Below are 7,206 nucleotides of genomic sequence, written 5' to 3'. Positions count from 1 at the left end.
GCAGACATTACAGCAAGCATTAGGAACTCGTCTAGACATGAGTACTGCCTATCATCCACAAACTGATGGGCAGAGCGAAAGGATGATACAAACGCTTGAAGACATGCTACGAGCATGTGTTATTGATTTTGGAAACAGTTGGGATCGACATCTACCGTTAGCAGAATTTTCCTACAACAACAGCTACCATTCAAGCATTGAGATGGCGCCGTTTGAAGCACTTTATGGTAGAAAGTGCAGGTCTCCGATTTGTTAGAGTGAAGTGGGGGATAGACAGATTACGGGTCCGGAGATAATACAAGAAACTACCGAGAAGATCATCCAAATTCAACAACGGTTGAAAACCGCCCAAAGTCGACAAAAGAGCTACGCTGACATTAAAAGAAAAGATATAGAATTTGAAATTGGAGAGATGGTCATGCTTAAAGTTGCACCTTGGAAAGGCGTTGTTCGATTTGGTAAACGAGAGAAATTAAATCCAAGGTATATTGGACCATTCAAGATTATTGATCGTGTCGGACCAGTAGCTTACCGACTTGAGTTACCTCAACAACTCGCGGCTGTACATAACACTTTCCACATCTCGAATTTGAAGAAATGTTTTGCTAAAGAAGATCTCACTATTCCATTAGATGAAATCCAAATCAACGAAAAACTTCAATTCATCGAAGAACCCGTCGAAATAATGGATCGTGAGGTTAAAAGACTTAAGCAAAACAAGATACCAATTGTTAAGGTTCGATGGAATGCTCGTAGAGGACCCGAGTTCACCTGGGAATGAGAAGATCAGATAAAGAAGAAATACCCGCATTTATTTCCAGAAGATACGTCAACATCTCCAACTGCTTAAAATTTTGGGACGAAATTTATTTAACGGGTAGGTACTGTAGTGACCCGAACTTTTCCATGTTTATATATATATTAAATGAAATTGTTATTTACATGATTAAGTGTTTCTAACATGTTAAGCAATCAAACTTGTTAAGACTTGATTAATTGAAATAGGTTTCATATAGACAATTGACCACCCAAGTTGACCGGTGATTCACGAACGTTAAAACTTGTAAAAACTATACGATGACATATATATGGTTATATATATAGTTAACATGATTTTATTATAAGTATGTATCTCATTAGGTATTTTAACAATGAGTTATATACATATAAATGAGACTATTAATTTAAGAAACTCGAAAACGATATATATAACGATTATCGTTATAACAACGTCTTACTAGGTACATATGAATCATATTAAGATATTGATACACTTGGTTAATTATGTTAAATGATAATTAAATATATTATTAAGTGTATTAACCATGAAATACATATGTAAAAATAAGACTACTAACTTAATGATTTCGAAACGAGACATATATGTAACGATTATCGTTGTAACGACATTTAACTGTATATATATCATACTAAGATATAATATATATCATAATATCATGATAATATAACAATTTAACATCTCATTTTTTATAATAAATAATGGGTTAACAACATTCAACAAGATCGTTAACCTAAAGGTTTCAAAACAACATTTACATGTAACGACTAACGATGACTTAACGACTCAGTTAAAATGTATATACATGTAGTGTTTTAATATGTATTCATACACTTTTGAAAGACTTCAAGACACTTATCAAAATACTTCGCCTTAACAAAAATGCTTACAATTACATCCTCGTTCAGTTTCATCAACAATTCTACTCGTATGCACCCGTATTCGTACTCGTACAATACACAGCTTTTAGATGTATGTACTATTGGTATATACACTCCAATGATCAGCTCTTAGTAGCCCATGTGAGTCACCTAACACATGTGGGAACCATCATTTAGCAACTAGCATGAAATATCTCATAAAATTACAAAAATATGAGTAATCATTCATGACTTATTTACATGAAAATAAAATTACATATCCTTTATATCTAATCCATAAACCAACGACCAAAAACACCTAAAAACACTTTCATTCTTCAATTTTCTTCATCTAATTGATCTCTCTCAAGTTCTATCTTCAAGTTCTAAGTGTTCTTCTTAAATTCTACAAGTTCTAGTTACATAAAATCAAGAATACTTTCAAGTTTGCTAGCTCACTTCCAATCTTGTAAGGTGATCATCCAACCTCAAGAAATCTTTGTTTCTTACAGTAGGTTATCATTCTAATACAAGGTAATAATCATATTCAAACTTTGGTTCAATTTCTATAACTATAACAATCTTATTTCAAGTGATGATCTTACTTGAACTTGTTTTCGTGTCATGATTCTGCTTCAAGAACTTCGAGCCATCCAAGGATCTGTTGAAGCTAGATCTATTTTTCTCTTTTCCAGTAGGTTTATCCAAGGAACTTAAGGTAGTAATGATGTTCATAACATCATTCGATTCATACATATAAAGCAATCTTATTCGAAGGTTTAAACTTGTAATCACTAGAACATAGTTTAGTTAATTCTAAACTTGTTCGCAAACAAAAGTTAATCCTTCTAACTTGACTTTTAAAATCAACTAAACACATGTTCTATATCTATATCCGTAAAACCGGATTTACGCGGTCGTAGTAACACCGCGGACTGTTTTGGGTTAGTTAATTAAAAACTATGATAAACTTTTATTTAAAAGTTGTTATTCTGGGAAAATTATTTTTATTATGAACATGAAACTATATCCAAAAATTATGGTTAAACTCAAAGTGGAAGTATGTTTTCTAAAATGGTAATTTAGACGTCGTTCTTTCGACTGAAATGACTACCTTTACAAAAATGACTTGTAACTTATTTTTCTGACTATAAACCTATACTTTTTCTGTTTAGATTCATAAAATAGAGTTCAATATGAAACCATAGCAATTTGATTCACTCAAAACGGATTTAAAATGAAGAAGTTATGGGTAAAACAAGATTGGATAATTTTTCTCATTTTAGCTACGTGAAAATTGGTAACAAATCTATTCCAACCATAACTTAATCAACTTGTATTGTATATTATGTAATCTTGAGATACCATAGACACGTATACAATGTTTCGACCTATCATGTCAACACATCTATATATATTTCGGAACAACCATAGACACTCTATATGTGAATGTTGGAGTTAGCTATACAGGGTTGAGGTTGATTCCAAAATATATATAGTTTGAGTTATGATCAATACTGAGATACGTATACACTGGGTCGTGGATTGATTCAAGATAATATTTATCGATTTATTTCTGTACATCTAACTGTGGACAACTAGTTGTAGGTTACTAACGAGGACAACTGACTTAATAAACTTAAAACATCAAAATATATTAAAAGTGTTGTAAATATATTTTGAACATACTTTGATATATATGTATATATTGTTATAGGTTCATGAATCAACCAGTGGCCAAGTCTTACTTCCCGACGAAGTAAAAATCTGTGAAAGTGAGTTATAGTCCCACTTTTAAAATCTAATATTTTTGGGATGAGAATACATGCAGGTTTTACAAATGATTTACAAAATAGACACAAGTACGTGAAACTACATTCTATGGTTGAATTATCGAAATCGAATATGCCCCTTTTTATTAAGTCTGGTAATCTAAGAATTAGGGAACAGACACCCTAATTGACGCGAACTCTAAAGATAGATCTATCGGGCCCAACAAGCCCCATCCAAAGTACCGGATGCTTTAGTACTTCGAAATTTATATCATATCCGAAGGGTGTCCCGGAATGATGGGGATATTCTTATATATGCATCTTGTTAATGTCGGTTACCAGGTGTTCACCATATGAATGATTTTTATCTCTATGTATGGGATGTGTATTGAAATATGAAATCTTGTGGTCTATTGTTACGATTTGATATATATAGGTTAAACCTATAACTCACCAACATTTTTGTTGACGTTTAAAGCATGTTTATTCTCAGGTGAATACTAAAAGCTTCCGCTGTTGCATACTAAAATAAGGACAAGATTTGGAGTCCATGTTTGTATGATATTGTGTAAAAACTGCATTCAAGAAACTGATTTCGATGTAACATATTTGTATTGTAAACCATTATGTAATGGCCGTGTGTAAACAGGATATTTTAGATTATCATTATTTGATAATCTACGTAAAGCTTTTTAAACCTTTATTTATGAAATAAAGGTTATGGTTTGTTTTAAAAATGAATGCAGTCTTTGAAAAACGTCTCATATAGAGGTCAAAACCTAGCAACGAAATCAATTAATATGGAACGTTTTTAATCAATAAGAACGGGACATTTCAATATTTACATGACTAAATGTTTCCAACGTGTTAAGCAATCAAACTTGTTAAGACTTGATTAAATGAAATAAGTTTCATATAGACAATTGATCACCCAAGTTGACCGGCGATTCACGAACGTTACCAATTTGTAAAAACTACATGTTGTGGTATATATAGACATATATATACGGTTGACATGAGATTATGATGAGTAAGTATCTCACTAAGTATATTAACAATGTGTGATATACATAAGAAATGAGATTACTAAGTTAAGAAACTCGAAATGATATATATAACGATTATCGTTATGATAACGTCTACTAAATACATATGTATCATATTAAGATATTGATACACTATATTTAACATGATAAAATGATATTTAAATATATCATTACGTGTGTTAACAATGAACTACATATGTAAAAACAAGACTACTAACTCAAGAATTACGAAACGAGACTTATATGTAACGATTATCGTTGTAACGATATTTTAATGTATATATCATATTAAGAGATATTCATACATCATAATATCATGATAACATAATAATTTAACATCTCATTTGATATAATAAACATTGGGTTAACAACATTAATTGAGATCGTTAACTTAAAGGTTTCAAAACAACACTTACATGTAACGACTAACGAAGACTTAACGACTCCATTAGAATGTTTATACATGTTGTGTTTTGATATGTATTCTTACACTTTTGAAAGACTTCAAGACACATATCAAAGTACTTCTACTTAACAAAAATGCTTACAATTACATCCTCGTTCAGTTTCATCAACAATTCTACTCGTATGCACCCGTATTCGTACTCGTACAATACACAGCTTTTAGATGTATATACTATTGGTATATACACTCCAATGATCAGCTCTTAGCAGCCCATTTGAGTCACCTAACACATGTAGGAACCATCATTTGGCAACTAGCATGAAATATCTCATAAAATTACAAAAATATTAGTAATCATTCATGACTTATTTACATGAAAACAAAATTACATATCCTTTATATCTAATCCATATACCAACGACCAAAAACATCTACAAACACTTTCATTCTTCAATTTTATTCATCTTATTGATCTATCTCAAGTTCCATCTTCAAGTTCTAAGTGTTCTTCATAAATTCCATAAGTATAGTTTCATAAAAATCAAGAATACTTCCAAGTTTGCAAGTCTACTTCCAAGCTTTCTAATCCATTCCAAATAATCATCTAAGATCAAGGAACCTTTGTTATTTACAGTAGGTTATCTTTCTAATTCAAGGTAATATTCATATTCAAACTTTGATTCAATTTCTACAACTATAACAATCTTATTTCGAGTGAAAATCTTACTTGAACTGTTTTCGTGTCATGATTCTGTTTCAAGAACTTTCAAGCCATCCAAGGATCCTTTAAAGCTAGATCCATTTTTCTTATTTCCAGTAGTTTTATCCAGAAAACTTGAGGTAGTAATGATGTTCATAACATCATTCGATTCATACATATAAAGCTATCTTATTCGAAGGTTTAAACTTGTAATCACTAGAACATAGTTTAGTTAATTCTAAACTTGTTCGCAAACAAAAGTTAATCTTTCTAACTTGACTTTTAAAATCAACTAAACACATGTTCTATATCTATTTGATATGCTAACTTAATGACTTAAAACCTAAAAATACGATGAACACCATAAAATCGGATATACTCCGTCGTAGTGAAACCGGGGGCTGTTTTGGTTTGGATAATTAAAAACTATGATAAACTTTGATTTAAAAGTTGTTCTTCTGGGAAAATTATTTTTTATATGAACATAAAACTATATCCAAAAATCTTGGTTAAACTTAAAGTAAAAGTATGTTTTTCAAAATGGTCATCAAGATGTCGTTCTTTCGACAAAAATGACTACCTCTTTAGTAATTGACATGTATTCTAATATATTATGTAATTTTGGGGTACCATAGACACGTATGCAAATGTTTTGACATATCATATCGACCCATGTATATATATTATTTAGAACAACCATAGACACTCTATATGCAGTAATGTTGGAGTTAGCTATACAGGGTTGAGGTTGATTCCAAAAATATATATACTTTGAGTTGTGATCTAGCCTGAGACGTGTATACACTGGGTCGTGGATTGATTCAAGATAATATATATATCGATTTATTTCTGTACATCTAACTGTGGACAACTAGTTGTAGGTTACTAACGAGGACAGCTGACTTAATACACTCAAATCTTTAAAACATAATAAAAATGGTTGTAATTATATTTTGATCATACTTTGATATATATGTACATATTTGTATAGGTTCGTGAATCGATCCGTGGCCAAGTCTTATTTTCGAGGAAGAAAATATCTGTGAAAGTGAGTTATAGTCCCACTTTTAAAATCTAATATTTTTGGGATGAGAATACATGCAGGTTTTATAAATGATTTACAAAATAGACACAAGTACGTGAAACTACATTCTATGGTTGAATTATCGAAATCAAATATGCCCCTTTTTATTAAGTCTGGTAATCTAAGAATTAGGGAACAGACACCTTAATTGACGTGAATCCTAAAGATAGATCTATTGGGCCTAACAAACCCCATCCAAAGTACCGGATGCTTTAGTACTTCGAAATTTATATCATATCCGAAGGGGGTCCCGGAATGTTGGGGATATTCTTATATATGCATCTTGTTAATGTCGGTTACCAGGTGTTCACCATATGAATGTTTTTTATCTCTATGTATGGGATGTGTATTGAAATATGAAATCTTGTGGTCTATTGTTATGATTTGATATATATAGGTTAAACCTATAACTCACTAACATTTTTGTTGACGTTTAAAGCATGTTTATTCTCAGGTGAATACTAAGAGCTTCCGCTGTTGCATACTAAAATAAGGACAAGATTTGGAGTTCATGTTTGTATGATATTGTGAAAAAACTG

Source organism: Rutidosis leptorrhynchoides, chromosome 9, assembly GCF_046630445.1.
Source record: "Rutidosis leptorrhynchoides isolate AG116_Rl617_1_P2 chromosome 9, CSIRO_AGI_Rlap_v1, whole genome shotgun sequence".
Lineage (NCBI taxonomy): Eukaryota > Viridiplantae > Streptophyta > Magnoliopsida > Asterales > Asteraceae > Rutidosis > Rutidosis leptorrhynchoides.
The sequence above is the reverse complement of the archived record's forward strand: the minus strand, read 5'-3'. Positions refer to the sequence as shown.